Source organism: Alosa alosa, chromosome 7 (assembly GCF_017589495.1).
Source record: "Alosa alosa isolate M-15738 ecotype Scorff River chromosome 7, AALO_Geno_1.1, whole genome shotgun sequence".
NCBI classification, from domain to species: domain Eukaryota; kingdom Metazoa; phylum Chordata; class Actinopteri; order Clupeiformes; family Clupeidae; genus Alosa; species Alosa alosa.
The window spans coordinates 10,523,095-10,545,189 of NC_063195.1; the positions used below are offsets into that span (position 1 = coordinate 10,523,095).

The following is a 22,095-nucleotide window of genomic DNA, read 5'->3' on the forward strand; positions in this document are numbered from 1 at the left end:
AACAAATAAAATGTAAAGAAATACTGATATAAAGACTACAGTTTGTTAGGGTGGTTGGAGATTGAGGGTCTGTTAAAAAAAAGCAAAACAAAAATGTGAAGGAGGATTTTCTTTCCCTCAGACATAAAAGGAGTAAAGCAAAACTAAACTGCTTGGCTCCAGGTTCTGGCCAGGGGGATGAAGATGCTGGAGGGAGAAGGGCAAAGTCCGAGGGGAGGAGGAGGAGGAAGGTGGTGATGTTCGCCGAACAGGGAGACAGGGCTTCACTGGGCCTGCAGAAGAAGAAGGGAGAGGGAGGTAAAGAGAAGAGAGAGAGACAGAGTGTGTGTGTGTGTGTGTGTGTGTGTGTGTGTGTGTGTGTGTGTGTGTGTGTGTGTGTGTGTGTGTGTGTGTGTGTGTAGTCTACAAGGGTGTGTGTGTGTGTAGTCTACAAGGGTGTGTGTGTGTGTGTGTGTGTGTAACCGACAAAATGCAAATGTCCCTGCCAAGACTTACTGAATGAACATACAATTCAAACCAGCTGAGTGTCTATGTAAACCCACCTAGTGCTCACTGCTATATTTATCATTCCCACCTGATGATGCCACAGTCTCGGTACGGATCTCGGACTGTCTCTCTGACAAATGCTTGTATGAAAGAACATCACCTCCAGCTAAAACTCTCTCTAGACTGAACTACTCCCATACCAAACCATACATTACAACATCAACATCAACATCAAAACTGACACTCTTTCTCTTGCACCTACCGAGGTGGCAAGTTAAGTGTCATGTTTGATGACCAGCTAACGTTCTCTGACCATGTGGCCTCTGTTGCCTTGTCGTGCTGCTTCGCACTATTCAATATACAACAATTAGACTCTATCTAACCCAACACACCACTCAGTACAGATCATCATTATCTCACACCTTGACAACTGCATACTTGACTATTTGTATATTGTGTGGTACAGTCGTGTGGTCTAGTTAGCCGTAGTGGGTTAACTGTGATGTAGTCTAGTTAGCCGTAGTGGGTATACTGTGATCAACTTCAAATATTAATACGTATCCTTGCCTATTTTAAGTGGGTATACTGACCTGGTGATGCTGTTTAAGTGGTATACTGCGTAGTCCTGTATATCATGTATACTACACCACTGGTGTGGTTTTATGTAAGGCAGTGGTCCCCAAACTACGGCCAGCCACCTCATTTTGGGTGGCCCCCCAAAACATGTCTGTGGTATATAGCAACCGGCCCGAACAGGAGTACGACATCGTCAAACTATAACCTCCGCAATTTCCCCCATTCATTCTCATGGCGAGTCTTAACAGTACACATGTAATACTATTTTTGTCCACTGGTGGTTGTTTTGGCGCTGTTTCGCATTTACCGTCGAAAACGGAATGAAATGTAGGCCTACCTGTAAACAATGTAAGAGGCCTATGCTGACTGCATCAGTGCTCAAAGTATTCTAAACGTTTATCAATGAATTGTTAATAACTAACTAACTTCTATTGAAGTCATATTTCTGGGACTTTCTGGGATAATTATTTCTATTTTGTATTCACATTGGGCAGCCGTGGCCCACTGGTTAGCACTCTGGACTTGTAACCGGAGGGTTGCCAGTTCGAGCCCCGACCAGTGGGCCGCGGCTGAAGTGCCCTTGAGCAAGGCACCTAACCCCTCACTGCTCCCGGCGCCCGCCATTGTAGCAGGCAGCTCACTGCGCCGGGATTAGTGTGTGCTTCACCTCACTGTGTGTTCACTGTGTGCTGTTTGTGTTTCATTAATTCACTGATTGGGTTAAATGCAGAGACCAAATTTCCCTCACAGGATCAAAAAAGTATATATACTATACTTATATACTTATACTTCACTCGTTCACTTGCACAACTGACAGACTGAGAAAGTCATTTGTCCCCAGGGCCATTGAACTGTTCAATGCCTCACTTAAGGGAAGAGGAGAGATAGACTTCTCTGCATAGTCTGTCTGCCTCTTCACCCACTCCATGTTTGGTACTGTCTGTCCACTAGCCACTTGTACCACTGTCTTTATGCCTCACTGTTTGCGTGCTATATTAGCACATATGCATAACCCCCCCACTTATACATTTTCTTAAATAGTTAAATGTATAGATATATAGACTTTACTTTACTTTATTTCTGCATTGTTGCACTGTTGACTTACTCATTTGCACTATCACCATGACCACTATCACCATTGCACTACCACCATGACACTCATTCACACAGAGCACCTTAGAGCACCTTACCATACCTTACTATGCACAGAGAATCACAGGCTCAGTCCCTGCCTCAGTCATTGCAAGCGCCTCTGATTTATTAATCACCACTATGTGGATACTGTTTTTAGAATTGATTTAGATTAAGTGTTAGTTAATATAATTTGTATTTTTGTAATTTGTATTTTAGTATATTTTTATATATTGTATTAAGTGTTGGTATAATTTGTATTTTAGTATATTTAGCATATTCTTCATCTTCTACTGTCCTTACTGCTTAGTTGTGTTTTTATATTATATACTTTAATTACTCTTTCTGCTGTTAAAGAATGTGTTTGTGTTGTATGTATGCTGCTGAGACCTTGAATTTCCCCTGGGGATAAATAAAGTATATATCTATCTATCTATCTATCTATCTATTTAAATGTTCATACAAAGAGTTCACACGTTCAGGTGAGTGAAAGTTAGAATGGTGGTCATTTCAGACCACTTCAGCACTCAGACCACTTCATAGTTTGAGAACTTTAAATTTTCAGAGTTCAGAGTTCACACATTTTTAATAAAATATACTTTTGGGACTACCTTCTAATACTTTTGGGAATGCAAAAGTCTTTTTATTAGTATTATTTAATTTGAGTTACATTTTACACTGATATGGCATGATGGCAATATAAACACAGCTAACAATGGTATTAAATTGCAATAGCCTATAGATTAAATGTAATGGAATATTCAACTAGACTGCTGTTGTTCACAGCACTAAGCTATTTATGGTTACTGATATACTCCGAGTCTCTGGCCCTCTATTAGAGCCAGGCATAGTAAGCTGGCCCTCGGAAGAAAAAGTTTGGGGACCAGTGATGTAAGGGATAATGGATGACACAGTGTTCGACTTACAGAAATTAACAAACGGTCGAGGTTGTAAAACGGCCCCAACGCGCAGCGGACAAGTGTGATACAGCCAAAAAAAAAATGGATCTACTTCATAGGTGCGCAAATAACATATGATAAAACATGTTCTAAAGAATGCAGGATAATGGGAAATTCAACCAAGCAGTGGAATAATGTATATTGATACTAAAGGCTGTGTTGACTTGTTTTGTCTATCTTTTTGTTACCAGATCACAGAGGGGCAGTCGTGGCCTACTGATTAGCGCTTCGGTGTTGTAACCGGAGGGTTGCCGGTTCAAACCCTAACCAGTAGGCAAGGCACCCAACCCCTCACTGCTCCCCAAGCGCCACTTGTTGCAGGCAGCTCACTGCGCTGGGATTAGTGTATGCTTCACCTCACTAATTCACGGATTGGGATAAATGCAGAGACAAAATTTCTCTCATGGGATCAAAAGAGATATATATATATATATATATACTTAGATACACAGACTTCTATCTCCAGCACCAAGCTGTGTGTCTGTGTAGAGTGATGGTAATCCCCTGACAGCGGACCAACAGAACAGTCAACTGTTTTTGCTGATTGCTTACACACTTTTAGCAGAATTTGGCTCATTGTGTCAAATTTGGACACAACACTTGGAGACAAACAGCTCACAGCTGTCATATTGAAACCCTGCCATCAAAATGTAACAATCCTTTCTAAAAATGTTTTTCTTGCAACAAAATGATGTGCACATTTCAATTACTCTTTCAAGTCAAATACACTGACTTGCTTTATATAAAACACTGCGATCTGTATTGTAATTTTCTAAGACAGTCTTTTTGTGAAACTCAAAAATAGAAATGGCCCATTAATCAGAAATGATCCAGTAATGAGCTTACAATTACACATTACCCCCCACCCCTGACACACACATAGAATTGTTGATCAATACCGTATGTTACTGTTTTACTGGGGCTGTGAGCCAATCACTGTAGCCTGACTACGCCACCCTGGGCCTAGTACCGAGGGACAGATCATGGCTTGTGCCAAGTGTGCACGTGCACAGGGGCCCTCAGCCAATGGGGGCCCTCGGATTTAAAAAAAAAATGCCATGAATTTAGGCTAGATTATGCCCGGTGCTTCTGTCTGTTAATTTGCGGCACAACTGAATGGTGTTATGGAACCATGGACGAAAGAAAAATAAACAAAATGTTTTTCCTGATCAATAAATACTTCTTAATTCATAAAATATAGAGGCATAACATTAGGTGGAAGTGGTAGGCTATGAGTGCTCATTCAATGTGTATGCGTGTTTGCGAAAGTGAAACTGACCCACTCGTGGGTAGGTGAATGAAGTGGATTCCTGCAATGTTCATGAAAACAGCATAGCGATTGGATAGCCTAATAAATCGCGACTTGTTGTGGGCCTAACAGTATCTTATATCGTAAGCAAATAGCCTATGGCGATGCCGATGACAGATAGGCCTACACTTATTTCACTTTCGTCTCGCTGGAGTGAGCGCGATAATGTGGGCTGTTGCGCAAAGAAATTAATTAGGGAGATGATCTGCATCTCCATTTACCAAACGCTATAGTTTTGCTAACATCTCCACTGTTAACGTGAAATATGTCTCCATGCAAGGTAGTGTCAAGCAGCAGTGAAGTGAAAACCTTATCATGCAGGTAGCCAATGTTCACGTCACCTGAGTCAGGTCAGAAAACGGGCCTGCTTGCTCTGTTAAAGTTTGTATGCCCCTTCCAAACTGCGTTAAAAGGGTATATTTAACAGCCAGAATTTTGAAATTTTCTGTTGTCCGGTCCGTTAAGTGAAAAATGTTGCTGTAGAATGTTTGGACAGCAAAGAGAGATTACGGCCTAATAATAAAAACAGCTGCTGGAATTAATTTCTGTGTGGGCCTGAGTTATAATATATGACATAATGTACTACATTTTCATTTTGTGAAATTGCGCACCAGCCTGCACAGCGACAGCAAAGAGAGAAGCGCTGGCTGCACGCGCACGTCACTTGCGCAAACGCGCCGCCCGTCACGGTCGGCGGGGGTTTTTTGATATTGTGCACAGGGGCCCATATTTGTTTAATCCGTCCCTGCTAGTACCAAGGGAGTTATTTAAGAGAATTTCCATTAAGCGTTCACTAACAGTTGATTACTTTGTAAACTTGGTTCTCTGAGTGACTATCTCTCCATATGTACAGGGGTGGGGGTGGGGCGGGGGTCAAGGTCCGTTTATAAACTTTAAGACACACCGGCCTGCCCGGACACGCCCACAGTCAATCTATAAAACATCTGTGCTGTCGTGGAATCACTGATTGTTTAGTTTTGTCCGGTTATTAGAGGGGATGCATCATCTCTATTGAAATCCGGAGACTTCTTATTATTAGAGGGGATGCATGCAGACTTCTTCTTCTTCTTCTTTTTTTTTTACCTTTTTGTGCGCGCTATTCAGCCCAAACCGCTTAACGTACAAATTTGACTGAAGCACCGTTCCGTAGATCTTCCAAGGCTTTACCGTCCTATCCGTTTTTCATTTTTGAGAAGTTTATACTTTTTGAGATATTTGTAATTAAAAGTGTATTTTCCCCCCATAGACTTGAATGGGGGCTGTGATGTCATAATAGAGCCAGCTGCGCTCGTTAAGTAGTTCTCAGAGCAGTTCTCAGGCTAATCAGAACACTGGCACAGGTGTCACCTGTGAGGAATTCAACTGTCTCAGCTTCTAAGCATACAATCTAGCTCTACCTGAACTACAATCCTGTTAAAGTGTTTCCTGTGTGTCAATAAAAGTCCCAGCCATATCTCATGCATTCAGCATAATATCTCCAGAACGGCTTGACGTACATGCTTCAAATTTGGTACGAGTGTTTTTATGGACTCAAAGATGAAGTGAGTTGAAGTTGGAGGTTGAAGGTCAAATGTCAAGGTCAAAAACACCTTGAGTATGATATCTCAAGAATGCCATGTCACACAAGATTCAAATTTGGTTACTCCAAAAGCACCTTTGCAGGTATCACAATTACCCTACCAACCAGCTAGCAGCAAGCTCAACAGCCCCACCAACACCCTAACCAGCAGACTGCATCCCCTCGTGTAATTCCTCGGAATTGCATTTCTAGTATGTACAGTACAACCACAAACAGCACATGTTGTCCCTGATGTCCCTCTCATAAAGGTTTGCGATGTTACACAGTAAATAATAATCCAAAAATACTTGGCCTTTTTGCTAATTAGCACACCCGGTTGCTGCAGGCAGCTCACTGCGCTGGGATTAGTGTGTGCTTCACCTCACTGTGTTTTCATGTGTGCTGAGTGTGTTTCATTAATTCACGGATTGGGATAAATGCAGAGACCAAATTTCCCTCACGGGATCAAAAGAGTATATATATTTATACTTACTTAGGTTTATAAATCCTGCTTTTGCAGCCCAGAGTCGCCTACAAAAACTTAAATGACAATTTTAAGGATTAAACAAGGTTGTGTTTTCTGTCATTTTCATAGGAGGAAAATGGTATGTGGGGTAGCTAGTAGGTGCTTGAAAATCTATGAGAAAGTAGAGTCAACATCATGTTGCCTCAGGGACAAAAATAAAAATGCATTGGTGTACAATGTAACCACGTCAGTGTATTTACTGAATGTATGTATGAAACATGGTACATCATTGGCACTTTATACACAAAATGACTATCAACTGAGGTATTACCATGTTGATTTTCGTGATTAGCTACCCCACACAATATTTTAGTCCTATAAAAAGTACCAAAAAAGGGGACCTAAATATTAGGTAGACAAAATTTGTGCAAAATCTTGAGATGGTACAGCACCCATTTTCCTGGATTTTGTCTTTCACACGGAATAACCCAGTCAGAGTGTTGATAGCAGCATTTCTCAGTGTGGATCTATCAGTATAGCAATAGCATTGCAGCATTTCTCAGTGTGGATCTATCAGTATAGCAATAGTATTGCTAGCAGTAATGGCCTGTGCAGATTACTAATTTTTTTTTGTCTTCCACGATTTTATGATTGACCATGTCAGACTAGGCTATCAGAGAACCACATTCTTGCTGTTTCTTGGTCGTAAGATTGGCCACATTACAAGATCATGTAGCCTATCTATCATAGCATTCTTGTCACGTGTCATCACGTCAGTGTCAACACGGGAGTCGTAGGAGATTTCCCCAAAATTCTGCTTTGCTAGACTTTTGGTCGTGGAACGTCGCAGGCAATAATCGCAGGTCGTTGAATATGACATTGCAAGATGCTTCCTCCTTTGGCGTTGTTCCCCACTTTTCATATTCGGCACGACACAGGAAATTTGTCAGCCGCGACAAGATCTTGGCAAAAATCAGTCTGAAATCGTGTAGTCTGCACAGGCCATGAAAGTGCTGATAGCAGCATTTCAGTGTGCTGCAGTGTCTCAGTCTCCCAGTCTGATCAGTCCCCCAGTCTGTGTGGCGGATCAACCCAGCATCCAACACTCAGCACCTCCACTCTCAAAGATCCTGAGACTCATTGATCTACATGACATTCTCTCTCTCTCTCTCTCTCTCTCTCACACACTCACACACACACACACACACACACACACACACATATACAGTACACACAAACACACACACACTATTTCTATCATACCCTCATTGATCCTTCTGCACAACACACACACACACACACACACACACACACACACACTATTTCTCTCATACACTATTTCTCTCATACACTCATTGATCCCTCTGCATGGCATTCACACACACACACACACAACTGGGAACACAGAGAGACGATGACAGCAGAGGGAGCCAGAAAATATCATATAAATAGTATCAATATAACTCCCAGTGTGTGGTGGAACTGTGGGTTGTGGGTGGGAGCATCTCCATCCCCCCTCCATGTCTAAATGATTGTGAAGGTGGAAACAGTGTGATGTAACATCTGCATCCCCCCCATGTCTAAATGATTGTGGAGGTGGAGGTGGAAGGTGGAAACAGTGTGATGTAACATCTCCATCCTCCTCCATGTCTAGATGATTGTGGAGGAACAGTGGGGTGTGGGCAGCAGTGCAGATAGTTTACCAGGATGGGGAACAGTTCACCCACAATTCTTCAAAATTCACTTTTTTCATGTGTTAATAATAATAAAACGTGCACATCTATTATATGCATTTTTAATGCATATAGACTAAAATGGATGCTTAGAAATGTCTTATAAAATACCTGGTGTAGGAAATACATGGGCGGAGATGAAGGAGTTAAAAGTCATGACGAGAGTTGTTTTGATCGTATCAACACCTCTCTAACTCTAACTCATGACGAGAGTTGTTTTGATCGTATCAACACTCCTCTAACTCTAACTCATGACGAGAGTTGTTTTGATCGTATCTACACTCCTCTAACTCTAACTCATGACGAGAGTTGTTTTGATCGTATCTACACTCCTCTAACTCTAACTCATGACGAGAGTTGTTTTGATCGTATCTACACTCCTCTAACTCTAACTCATGACGAGAGTTGTTTTGATCGTATCTACACTCCTCTAACTCTAACTCATGACGAGAGTTGTTTTGATCGTATCAACACTCCTCTAACTCTAACTCATGACGAGAGTTGTTTTGATCGTATCAACACTCCTCTAACTCCCGTGACTGAAGAAGTCCAGCCAGTTCTCTACAGAGAGAGACTGAGATTCAAGGAAATGGATTCCAGGAATACAAGCCAGTGACACTCCATACATAACCTACAGTAAGTTTATTAAATATGTGTATGTATCATGTCCAGTGTATGTCAAGTACAGTGTGTATATGTATATACATATATAGTGTGTATACTGTATGTACTGCATATGTGTTTTTTATTGGTAAAGGTTTTACAGTGTATAGATCTAGTCCTTTGGCAGTCTTGCATTTTCATCTAAAAACAGGAAGATAGAATATAGATTAAACACAACATTATGTGGACAGATGAACAAATGTCAACATGAAGTGAAACAACAGACACAACTGACACTGAAAACTAAACTGCACAACTGTTAACATTAAAGACTGTTCTGTGTGGTCGTCAGTTTTGTTTCTGTTCAGTTCATTTATTTCACTTTGTGTTGACGTTTGTTCATCTATCCTCATAGTTGTGTTGATAAGCTCAGATGTTCATAACAATTGACCATTTTATATTAAAAACATCACATTTGGTAGAGAAAGTCTGATCAGATTTTAAATTATAAGAGCCTCTGATTTGGCCCCTGGGGTCCATGGTAGCCATATTTTCAAAATGGCAATCAAATACGGATTTTATTTGGGTGGAACGGGATAGAAAAATTAGCAACTAATTAGCAAAAAAATAGCAACTAAAACAGTTACATAATTATTTTAACATAAATTCATTTTTAAAGTATCTTGATATTGATATTGTTAAATTGTGTATTTATTCAATTGAATATTTTCATATAATACTATAATAGCCTACTCCCACCCTAATAGACACCGTGTCGTCCATTACCCCTTACATAATAGCCTACTCCAACCATAATAGCCTACTCATACTATTATTGTTTTAAAAAATAATGTAGATGTGAGTGGAGTGTGGACACAATGGAAAAAATATGTAGATCCCACACACAAGTGTAGCATAATAAATAATTGGTAATTAGGCCTTAATGGTCTATGCTTATCACAATCAGCTAACCTGATAAACAGCGTTGTTTAATGAAGCTCACAGTATTTCAGTGAAGGTGTCAGCCCTCATCAGAGCTAGTGAGCTGAGCTGAGCGGTGCGAATATCCCGCTCCTCACTCAGGTGGTTGTTTGGCCGCTCTTCCGCTCAAATTCACGCCAGGCCGCTCCGCTCAATTTCGCTCCCCGCTCCACTTAAAAATTCTCCCGCTCCAGTGAAATCGCTCCACGCTCGGCCCAATTTAAAAGAGGGAGAACAAATCTACAATCTACAATTCTACATCTACAAAAATCTACAATTTTCACCTTAGAAAACTTAAATCCCAAAGAACTAAGAACAACAGCAATTTCACTCATAGGACATTTATTTTAAAAGATTATATAGAACAACAACGAACAAGCTTGGCAACATCAATACACATAAGCTTAAAACTAAAGGGATCAGTGTGATTAATTGCCTAAAGAATACAGGCTTAGCATCCAAGTTTTACTTCAGCCTTACTTGATATGAAGCATATTCAAGATGCTCACGTTTTTCTTTGCTTTTCGTAGCACACCGCAAAATGTGTCTTCTTAAATTCCATAATGAATCTTTACTCACTGGAAGAGTGTCACCACATGGTTGTTCTTGCTCTACATTGTTAGTATCTAGTTGTTTTGTGGGAATAGTAGGCTACGCTTGTAGGCCCTATGATTTTCAGTTTCCTCTCTAAAATATTTAGCGAACTCCATCCCAATCAACAAACTTACTATGGCCAATATCTTTGATATTTAACAGTCTTGCTTTCATTAGGAAGACATGAATTCTGGATGGTGGATTTGTGCGTGCCTCAGACTCGTGGTGTGAGCAGTATCAGAGCGAAATTGGGGCGGAACAGAGCGGCCGCTCTGGCCTCTAAATTAAAAAGCACTCCGTGCTCCAACAAAATTCCATCCGCTCCGCTCACTAGCTCTGGCCCTCCTTGTGTGGCGTACACAGGTAAGGATGAGCAACTGTACCTGTGCAAGTTCACTGAGCTAAGGGCACCGACCAAAACAACCAGTTGGCAAAGAACCTAGAGATCCACAGACAGGGGCAATGGAACTCAGCAGAGCACAATTATGAACGTCATAAATATTAGATTACAGCTCTACTAGACCACTCAATCTGTGACATCTGTGAGATTAGAGTCACATAAATGCCGGGAATGATAATCCTTAACAGGTATGCAGATACCACTGACTTTTGAAACATTCTGAAGCCTAAGTGCTGGCAAATCACGTGTTGGAATATATGGCATTTATATGGAACGGTGTCCTGTTATTCAGAATTAATAGCCACCCCACTAGCCAATCAGAAAAGAGTATTTCTTCTCTCCGGGTGATAAATTGTTGCATCGTATTCCATTACAAAAGTCCTCAGTTCAGTCCTGATTCAGCCCTTCCCTACTCCAGGGCCGGCCCCAGTGCAGCCTCAATCATGGAAGTAGAAAAAGTCTGAGGCTTTACCCCATAGAGGAAAAGTGCCATTAATGTCTCTATGCCAATCCTTAACCAACAAAAAATGACAGATATCTCAATGATCAACAATGACGTCAATAAATTGTAAGGTGTTTGAATTCCTGAAATTGTGTTTGAATTCCCTTCCTTGTAGCCTTCCTTCTTCATTCCGCAGTGGGGAAAGTTCCCCTCGTTTTATTAAGAATTCCATTTCCTTATTAGCAGCATACTTGATACACATTATGCCTTATAATTCTGTTGTTCAGTTCTGCCCTAGACTTGAATTAGGAACCTCAGGCACAGATATTGTACAAAACACAAAATAATTGACTTCCTAGCTATAGCAGTGAAATCCATGCTGACAATGCATTAGCTGTGAGACATCAGTTTTCTTGGTGCCGGTGCATTTAATTAAAAACTTGACTATCAAGTGTGTTTGCATTCTCTTCCTTGTAGCATCTGCACGTTTTCCACCTCCCGTCTTCTTGTTGTTATGACTTATGACTCCGGCACGTTTCCCATAGCAGACTCAGGCCAAACCTTTACTTATCAAACCCTCTCTCAACCCTGCTCAGATTGAAAAATAGTTTCGCTTCTCCCCTTCCTCTCCAAGGCTGTCAAATAGGCTATCTCCACTCTACTGTCTGTGACAGAAGCCTTAAAGGAATACGCCAACATTTTGGGAAATTATCTTATTCACTGTCTCTGTCAGAGTTAGATAAGATGATACATACTGTACCCTTCTCGTCTCTGTGCGTGTAGTAACTCAGTCTGAAGCTTCTACCATTAGCATAACTATGCATAGTTCATTGAAGTGGGCAGTTCCGACTGGCCTATAGCACCCAAAAGTGACAAAAGAACTCCAACATTTTCCCATTTACATGTTTTGACTTATATACAGTAGTTACAACATATAGGCTACACATAGGTGATTGTCTAAACATATACAAACTTGGAACTATGTTCTCATTCAAGAAAAGCACTGCTACTTTGGCAGAGTGATTTGCATGCAGCACCTGAAAAGCTGCATTAGCAGTGCTTCCCGAACAACAGAATCAAACAGCTCTATCTGTCATTCTCACCTGACAACCCCTCAGTCTCTGTACCAATTTCTGAATGTCTCTCAGGCACATCACCTTCAGCTAAACCTCTCAAAGACCGAACTGCTGGTCCTCCCAGCTAAATCAACTACAGTAAACACCATGACATTAACATCAAAATTGACTCCTTATCTCTAGCCACTGCCAAACAGTAGCGGCTCCTTGGCCGAAAACCTTGTAGGGCAGATATAGTCTAATGATAGAGTTTTATTATTGCGCACGCACAGTGTGAGACGACACTGGACCACTGAGGGCACCAGCGTCCTGGAAGTCAGTAGTCAAAACGTGTTTTAATTTATTCACTATAAGGGAATTCAATAGCATATGTTATGTCCTATCCACGTCAATGATAAAATGATGGCTGCATGAACCCAAACCTGTCATTCTCAAAACTTGAAACTTCACCAAGCAGCAACTGGAATCCATGCATTTCCACAGAATTATTTTTGGAATCTGATCCTTTATCATACCTGTTCATTTGTACTCGTCGCTCGACTTATCATGACTAAATTCAAGATGGCGGCAAACGGTAAACTTCCTAAATGTACTGTCTGTATAAATCCTCTTGTAAATAAACTATTAGTGCTTTCAAAGTTCTCAATGTCTTGTTTTAAATGTCAGGGCCATCGGAAGTCTACCAATGAAGTGTGCAGGTACTTGAGCCTCGTAAATGGTGTAAAACAGTGATTTATTTACATGGCTAGTCCGATGCCTGAGGCACCCCCATTGAAAACCTGTTGGTAGCATCGGCTAACTAGCGGCATATTTTGGAGTGCAGGGGACAAGCCGAGATGAGCTATGAGACAAAAGTTCACACTCAGGGCCAGATGTACTAACGCTTTTGCGCCCACTTCAGGTGTATTTGTTTCGCAACGTGCGTGTAAAATCATTGTGAGGTATGTACAAACAGGCCGCAATGATGTAAAAGCACAAACTGCCTTTCGCGGCAGCTGAAAATGGCTAATAGCGTTTTTCGTGTCATGCATATGCATTCATGGGAGGATCCAGGGGAAAGTGGGAGTTTAGTGTAAAAAGATGGGAGGGGAAGCGTAAAGAGCGCCTAATTATGTACTCCGCGGTATGTACAAAGACTGCTCCTGAAAGCGCACGTCTATTCTGCGCCTAAATACTTCCGCCTTGTAAAGGCAGGTGTTAATCCAAATTGCAGTTCAAAGAGAACCTTTCAAAGACAACAGAATCACTATTTAGAGCACCAGTTTTGTAAGTATTTGTAGCCTACTATCAAAAGCAACCTTAACTTTCATTGGCCTTTTGAATGTCTTACTTTCACTTTCACGTCATTCACTTAAACTTTCCTACTTGCTAGATTTGACCAATTTTCCATAGCCTGCGTGCACAAGTAGTTCTAGTAGTTCTGATCTTCATTATCTCCCTGCTTGTTGACATCTTATTATGTATGGTATTATTTCATTATCACTAAACGTTTGATTCTTTTTAATTTTGGCATCAGTTAACTTCATTCAACTGCGCTTGTATGTAGGCTCTGCCAATCAGTTGTGGACGTTTGTAAATTGTGTTTATGGGCGGAGAAAGGCAGAGAAAGGCGCAGTTTACACTAGTTTGATAAATACGACGGAAACTTGGGTCTGACATCGTTCGCAATCTGCGGTTTGTCCATGACGCTGATAACGCTACGTTCGCAAATGTACGTACATCTGGCCCTCAGTATCATGTTTCAACACACTTTAGGTCAATATCACACCAGAAGGAAGAGTGTTGTCGGCCTGTGTATGCAATTCGCTCAGAGTTAGGATAAAATGAACCAATTGTCTCTCATGCACTTTCATAATCATGACGAAACAACATGCACACTTTTGTAAAGACAAGGAGACAAACTTATGCAATCATGCAAATGTCATGGAGTTCATCGACAGGAGAAAACGTCGTCATAGCTTTTAATAGCGCAATAGCATTTAACGTTTTTAAAAAGATTTGTAAAAAAACGTAATGAGGCTGGCTATCGACTACGCCTGAACAAGTGAAATACAGGTGGAATACCCTGAAGATGCTGTCTTATTCTGCCAAAAGAGGGAATTCCACCAGCGGAGATTTCGGATGACTTTAGAAGCCTATATTTGTGGGCTGCACTTATTCGGAATAATGTCAATTGCTATGTAAACAGGAATATGCTCAAAATGTGACATTGACATTTTTGCATGTAAACAGTTGAAAATGGTTTATTCCCAGCATGAAAACGTGCTCAAAACAGTGATATTGTACCATATTTGAGTTGCATGCGAATAGAGATTTCTAAAGATTGTTGTAGGCTACAGTGGTGGGGACTAGTGTCGCGAGCCGAAACAGGCAGCTAAGAGAGTTCTAAGAGTGCTCCAGACCACATACAAAAGACATTCGAAGCAAACTACCTTTTGGAAAACAGCTAGAGGTTACGAACTATGTAGCGTTAAGAAGGCTTCAGGCAACCAGCCCCAGGGCAGTTGGCAAAGAAAGTACATAGAGATCCACAGAGAGGGGCAATGGAACTCAGCAGGGTACAATTATGAAAGTCATAAATATTAGATCATAGCTCTACTAGACTACCCTGGAAATCCAGAGTTATCGCGAGAGCACAATGGAATTGTCTCTGCAAGACACTCTGGCAAAGAGCAATGATGCACGTTACTTTTACCCCAACATTCCGGGGAACCAGCTAAACTGATGAAGACAGCGCTGCAACGTTGGAGGACAGTACACATTGATCGTAGTGTTATACGATTGCGTCTAAGTCCGAAATCATTCAGGGTAAACATGGTCTAGTGTTATCCAATTGCGTGCAGTGAGATTTTTAAATACATGCTTGGTGCCGCCCCTCGAGTTGGGCCATTACATTGTTCTTGGCCAGACCCTTAATCTTTCTAGATTATCAGGGTCTGGACTTTCCAGGCTATTACTAGACCACTCAGTCTGTGACATCTGTGAGATTAGAGTCACATATATGCCGGGAATGATAATCCTTAACAGGTATGCAGATCCCACTGACTTTTGAAACATTCTGAAGCCTAAGTGCTGGCAAATCACGTGTTGGAATTAAAATGGCTAGTGTAGAGATATCCACTTTGAACTTCCTTGAGACAATTTCCTTGAATATCAAACTTCCTTGAATATTGGGTGGTAGCATCTCCATCCCCCTGCCATGTCTAGATGCTGTTGGGGCCTGAAGTTGGAAAATCTCCATCGCTCTGCCATGTGTAGACTCTTGTGGAGGTGGAGGGTGCAGATAGTTCATCCAGTGTCCACTCAGACAGAAGCAGAGTTATTAGCACTATTCCCACCCTCTTTTCAATTGTATATTGTATTTTGCCTGTGTCTATTGAGGTGTCCACGACCATGGCAACCTTAACAGGGACAACAATGAGGCGGACATCCCAACCCGTGCTGCTAACACCCCTAAAATAAGGGGACTGCAACCATGTTCAAAACAGACTACAGACCACAGCAACCACTGATATGTCCAGTGGCGGTTCTAGGATTTTTCTGAGACAGGGGCCACAAAGGGGCCACATCATACACTGAGGGGCCAAGAACCGGTCAACATCCATACACAGAAAATCCCTTGTTCAGTAAGGCAGAGGCACGTAGTCTACGTGATATGCAGGACTATACGCAGTATACCCAAAGTCCTTTTAGGCAAGTCCCTCCACTCAACGGCCATATTGCAACGCTTTTTGGGCACTCATCGGGCATCCTATTCGGCAGAAATGTGCGTGCGCAAGGCTTCACGACACCAATCTTGCTCCAGCGGCAAGTTCACAACACATGACTGGCACGATGTCTTCACATCACACCACATGATTGGCTCAATGTATTCACATGTCGAAGTTTTGCCGAGGAAGGGGTGGGATATGTGTAGACATCGGCCATATTGGCGTTACAAACTAGCCCCATGCATTTCTATGGAGGATTTTTTGAGTGCTGTGTCTCCTCATTAGAAAGTCTCTGGTATTCCCAATTAAAAAGCATCACCATCTCAGTATACCCACTTAAAACAGACAAGGATAGGTATTAATATTTGGGGTTGATCACAGTATACTCACTACAGCTAACTAGACTACACCACAGCAGTAAGGTGCATACATTTCACCAGTCTTACCTTGTTCAAATACTTGAATGCTAAATGCTAAAAAACAAAAAAGCCAATACAATTTTCCCATTTATTTATAATGTGCATTGAAAACACAATATAAAACTAAAATATAATAGACACTTCAGTGGAAATACATTGATATTTTAAACAGAAATCATACATCATCATACACACATTTTTCGTTCAATTAAACAAGTTTTACTTTAACTCTTTCCCCCTTTGATGATAAGAGAAACCACTTTCACTGCCAGTTTGCGTACATTAAAACAAACACACACGCACAGTACACACACACAGCATGTGAGCAACAACTACATCATATTTACACAATTTTTTCAACAACTATTTTTACAATGGTTTGATTTGGAATGGTCTTTGAAGCCACCGTCTTGCTTCCAGTTAGAAAAGCCTGATTCTGATTTGAAGACTGACGATGGGTCATTTGAAAGCGAAAAAATTACGGAAGGGGTAGCAAAACACTAAAGATGGAATATTCCTACCATTTGAAGTCTTTGTATCAGAAGTCATTGAGTGGCCTCTTTCTATTTCTGTGCTGCATTTTGCGGAAGTTTAGTTTAGTCTTGAGTTTAGGAGAGGTTGTACAGAACCATCTGCTCTAGAATGGGAAATGTCTGGAGAGAAGAAAATGAAACAAGTTTGAGTAACTTAATTGTTATTAACTTTCATAACCCACTGTCAACCTGGTGTTTCTAAAATGAGTGACAAAATATGCTCACTGTAGTGGCAATTGGAAATAGCATCATACCATTAGGAGCAGCTATGCTTGGTGACTGGTGGTTCTGAAGACTGTGGGTTGAAGTCACCAGCTCCTGCGCCATCCCAGTCTGTAGATGAAACACAAATGCGTGTCACAAAATCCATGCTTGTATTCAGCATGTCGTCTGGCAACTGTAAAACCAGTTATTATTATTTTTTTTAAATCATATAAAGCTTGAGTGAATAGAGTAGAAAATGTAACCAATTTATCTCAATGAAACTCTCCTTGTCCTAACACTTTGAGACAGAATTTATGCGAAGCCCATGAGACAAATAAACTCAGAATAGTGGTTAATAACTTTGCAATGATAGCTCACATTAACTACAAAAACGTATCGTTACCTATTAGGCATGTATTCTCATGTTCATGTTAGCAGCTGCCAAACGTTTTCCTCAAGCAAAAAAAATCGAACGTTATTTACATTTGGTAAGGCGCACTAGCGCATGTAAAATTATTATTTTCGGACCCCAAACAAACAGGATGTCCATTTCTCTGCATTTCATATAACACTATTTCAAACACTTCATACATTACCCTACATAAAATCTATCAGCATGCTAACAATGAATAACAATCAAACCTCAACTCAAGTAACCTAACGTTAAGTTAATGTTAACAGTTCACTGACTAAGTCAGTTAACAGTTCACTGCAAGCTTGTTGCTGCTTCGTAATTTAATTGAAAAACTTAACATATTGGGACAGCAACAAATAAACATCCCTGTGACGACTTTGAGCGCTGCTGCTGCTCCTGCGAGCGCCTGTAGGCGTGGCTTTGGCGCCGGTTAAGGCCGCACCTGATTTGCTGCCTTTAAAAAGGCTGGACTTTGACAATATGGTGCGCGTGCTGCTAATGGCTGGTGACTCCAGACGCACGTCTGCCGTTTGCCTTTCGTTATGAGTTGTCTTGTATTTGATTCCTTTTCATACATTCATTCTGCATTATTCTAACATTGCATGCCGACACTGCTTAACACTACTGATCTACTGACTAACCCATACATTGTGGCGGTTGTATATAGTTTTCCTTCTGTTGAAGTAAATTCTTTAATTATTTTGGCAATTTCGTGTCCGTGTCCTCCTTGGTTTTTGTTACGTTCTGAGCCAGGATGTAACAAAGATGGGGGCTCGTCCGGGAGGACACGGACACGAAATTGCCAAAATAATTAAAGAATTTACTTCAACAGAAGGAAAACTATATAACCGCCACAATGTATGGGTTAGTCAGTAGATCAGTAGTGTTAAGGCGCTCGCAGGAGCAGCAGCAGCGCTCAGAGTCGTCACAGTCCCTTTCACATAATGATGATAACCAACATAGAGATTTGTGACTCACCAAGAAACTTCTGTGGAGGATGAAACGCTGCCATCGGTTCTTCACGTTAGAATTCTAGCTGATACTTTCGTTAGCCAAATGTATCGGTTCTTCACGTTAGCTGATACTTCCGTTAGCCAAATGTATCGTTTCTTCACATTAGGAGAGACCAAGGGGGCAGGCAAATTCCCGGAAGTAGAAGAATCGACGTAGGCTGGAGGGACCACCTCTCTGCTAACTCCCATAGAAGCCCATTCATTCTAGGATTTTTTTGAAATACCATAACTTCATATTACATATATCCTGTGCCGATATTGTAGCTTCTGTGTAATCCACATAAACACTACAAAGACAAAACAGACTCCACTACCTCGTCCGTAACGTTGGTTACCCGTAAGAAGAATGGTTAGCTTGTTCGGTTGGAAGGAAGCTAGCTTTGACGTAATCTCTCTTTCGCGCCGTAGGGAGATAACCGTATTGTTTGGATAAGAAGCTCAGTCCACCTTACTGTCTATGACGGTAACTCATAAGGAAAACCTAGCATACACGACCATATGTTAAGGTAAAGCATTACACAGAGGCAACCTAATAATAATAAAAAAGTAAACCTATTTTTTTTAAAAAACGGCACTAATCATTATAGAGGTTTTCGATGGATTGACCGTAGGTCGGAAAAGTGGAAAGAAGATTAGCTTCAAGGCTATAACTTTTTTGTTTTGTTGACTGTTTTTGAAGATGATCATGTATGGTAGCTTCAACATTAACACGACTTGGTGAGGATGATATTAATAATAATACATAAATAAATGTTTAACTTTGATAACTTTGAAGGCGAAGGAAGTGTGAAAAGAATTTCTGTGTATCTATCATATGAGTTACAAGATTCAGTTCGATGGCTAACGTCACAAAGTTAAGTGTGAGTCTGCGCAGTACTGGGGGGACCAACTGAAAAATCGTTCTATTTGACTCGGTGCCCTCCCATTGAAAACGACGGAGTCTGTTCGTCCATATCTTTTACTGTCTATGGGAGAGACACATTAGCCAAATGCATTCTTTCCTTTACAGTTCACTGTGTGCTTTAGCTTTCAGGCTTCACAGGTGCATTACTGCCACCAGTTGTTTGGGAATGGAATTGCATCTCTGATCGTCGTTCTCAACAAGTTTGACACTTATTGATGATTGACGGTACAGGGGCCAGTCAGGGGCCAATGAGATTTCCGCACCTAGAACCGCCCCTGGATATGTCCAACCACAGACGGACAGACTAACAGACGGACAGACTAACAGACCACTGATGTGCCCCACTCCAATACTGTAACTGAAGTCTGAGAGAAAAGAGCCAGCATCACTTTAGGAATGTCAGGTAGAGAGTTACTGAGGTGTCTGCAGGGATGCACACTCTAATGGAACAAGGGATCTAATAAAACTGAAACTTGACATGTACAATACTCGTGCACAAACATCCAACAATAAAACACAGTAAGACAAAACACACATAGAAATAAATAGGCAATAAGCAAAAAAGCATATGTAAAGAGAATATTTGTATTCTTCCTTAATTCTACAAATGAGATTTAAAGAGATCAGCGGGGGTGAAAGAACACTTGTTTTACTTTTGGCATTGAGACGGCATCTTAAACACCTGTGCCTACTTGAGCTACTTGAGCTTCAAGGAAATTGATTCCATAAAAACAAGCGAGTGAAACTCAGAACATATAAAATGATTTTAAAATGTATGAATAAGGTCCTATTTGTATATAAAAATGTTACGAAACATGTGGCAACAGTAATAGACCATAAAATAAGAAAATAGTATATTTTCCATTGCCATTGTAGAAACATTGAATTAACCTAAATCAAGAAACAGTATATTGTACACTATTCAAAAATAATGTACAGTAAAATACTGACAGGTTGCCAGAAAAATGTGGTAAGACATTATGGTAAAGAAAACTGTCAAATGGAAATAGTGATACCATCCAAAAAAGTATATTGCTGTATATTTGTGTGTTCTTTTTTCATGCAGAAACTGATAACCCTTGACAGAGGCTTGTCTGAGGCATTAAAGCTGCAAAAGGAAATATCCAAAATATACCCAAAAGTTATCATGACAATCAGAATTAGTTGTAGTTGGAAACGTCACATTAACATGCCCTGCTACCAGGGTAGGAATTTCACGGCGGCCATGACGGCCATGGCCGTCGTAGCCCCTTGCGTTGGCCGTGAGCCCCTTTGAAAATCATAGGTTTACAGGCCACGGTGGCCTTGGTGCCCCCTTCTTTCAATATTCTGCTTTGTGTCCTACTGATAGCGATTTTTATTTAGCCTGTGGCCTGTCAAAATAATCTTAGCATTCACAGCGCAAATTAATTTAGTCTTTTACGCATTGGAGAAAGTGACAGCGCAAGAAAGTGCGTCCAAATTCACCCATTCTTCTCAGTTGAACTACTCGCGAAGTAGCCTATTCATCACACAGACATCACAAGTATCACATGAAAGAGCTTTTTCTCAGCTTTTAAACGATGTTAGCCGATAATTGCTGTGTTGAACGGTTCGCGAGAAAAGTAAATAATATAATTAAATTTAATCATACATTCTACTGAAGGTTTTGCGTCCATGATCTCCCTACCCATTCATCTCGGTGGAATACTTCACGAACCCTTCTTTTAACACATGACAAACCATATATCAGAATAAACAGCAGACCTTACCGAACACAAAGGTGTAAAGCAGTCCCCTGTACAGTTAGCCGTTTCAGAGTAATTCAGTTGAATTTGCAGTAAATTTCGACATGCATGGATGTCTCCAAATTTGGGCTTTAAGTTTTACAATGTGTTTAAATTGTTCCACATGATTTCATAACGGGCCAAATACAAAATAAATGTTACAAATATCGCCTAGATATTGATAAATCAGAGGACAGCTGACTAAGAGTTTGTGAAAGTAGCCTTAATGATCAAAAAATGCTAAGCATGCATCTAGGCTATTTGAGTTTCTTAAAGCTGAGCTGTGCTACATTTAAATTGTTCAATACATGATTTCATAGCAGGCCAAATATAAAATAAATGTTATATATAGCCTAGATATCTGTTTTTATTAGATGATCAGATGATTTACAGTTATATGTAATATGTCATGTTTCATGTTTGTGTAATGTTTCATACAGTGATGCAGGTCTACTGCAGTGAATAGGCTAAATACAACTTTGATCATTTTTATAGCCTACTACTGTATAGTTAACTTTGGCCTTGGTGCCCTGACATGTGGCCTTTGTGCCCCCCACCAAATATGCCCAACTGAAGGCCAAGTGGCCTTGCTCCCAGAATGGTGAAATTCCAAGCCTGCCTGCTACTATGTTAGGCTGTTTATTAGGCATGTCTCCTCATAATGCTGCAGATAGATCAAAAATTGAATGGGTCATCATAGGCCAATGTTCGGAGGTTCAATACGAGACAGAATGTCTGTTTTGGGTTAGCAAGAGCTGACAGATGGAGAAGTGGTTAACATTAAACAAGTCTGTCTTTTCTCTGGAGGTGGGGAATT

The 22,095-nt window shown here is 40.8% G+C and overlaps 1 protein-coding gene across 11 annotated transcripts in view; it reads left to right on the forward strand.

Annotated features, from left to right (window-relative positions):
- The first annotated feature begins 8,773 nt into the window (after positions 1-8,773).
- The window catches only part of LOC125297521 (NACHT, LRR and PYD domains-containing protein 12-like), a 99,448-nt gene continuing 86,126 nt past the window's right edge, over positions 8,774-22,095 (forward strand). For 10 of the 11 annotated variants that reach the window (XM_048247888.1, XM_048247895.1, XM_048247900.1 and 7 more), the window contains exon 1: positions 8,774-8,854. The gene's annotated coding sequence lies outside the window, so the exon portion shown is untranslated. Of the gene's footprint in view, positions 8,855-10,676; positions 10,760-22,095 lie in introns of those variants that run through there. The other variant, XM_048247889.1, reaches the window with a different exon arrangement.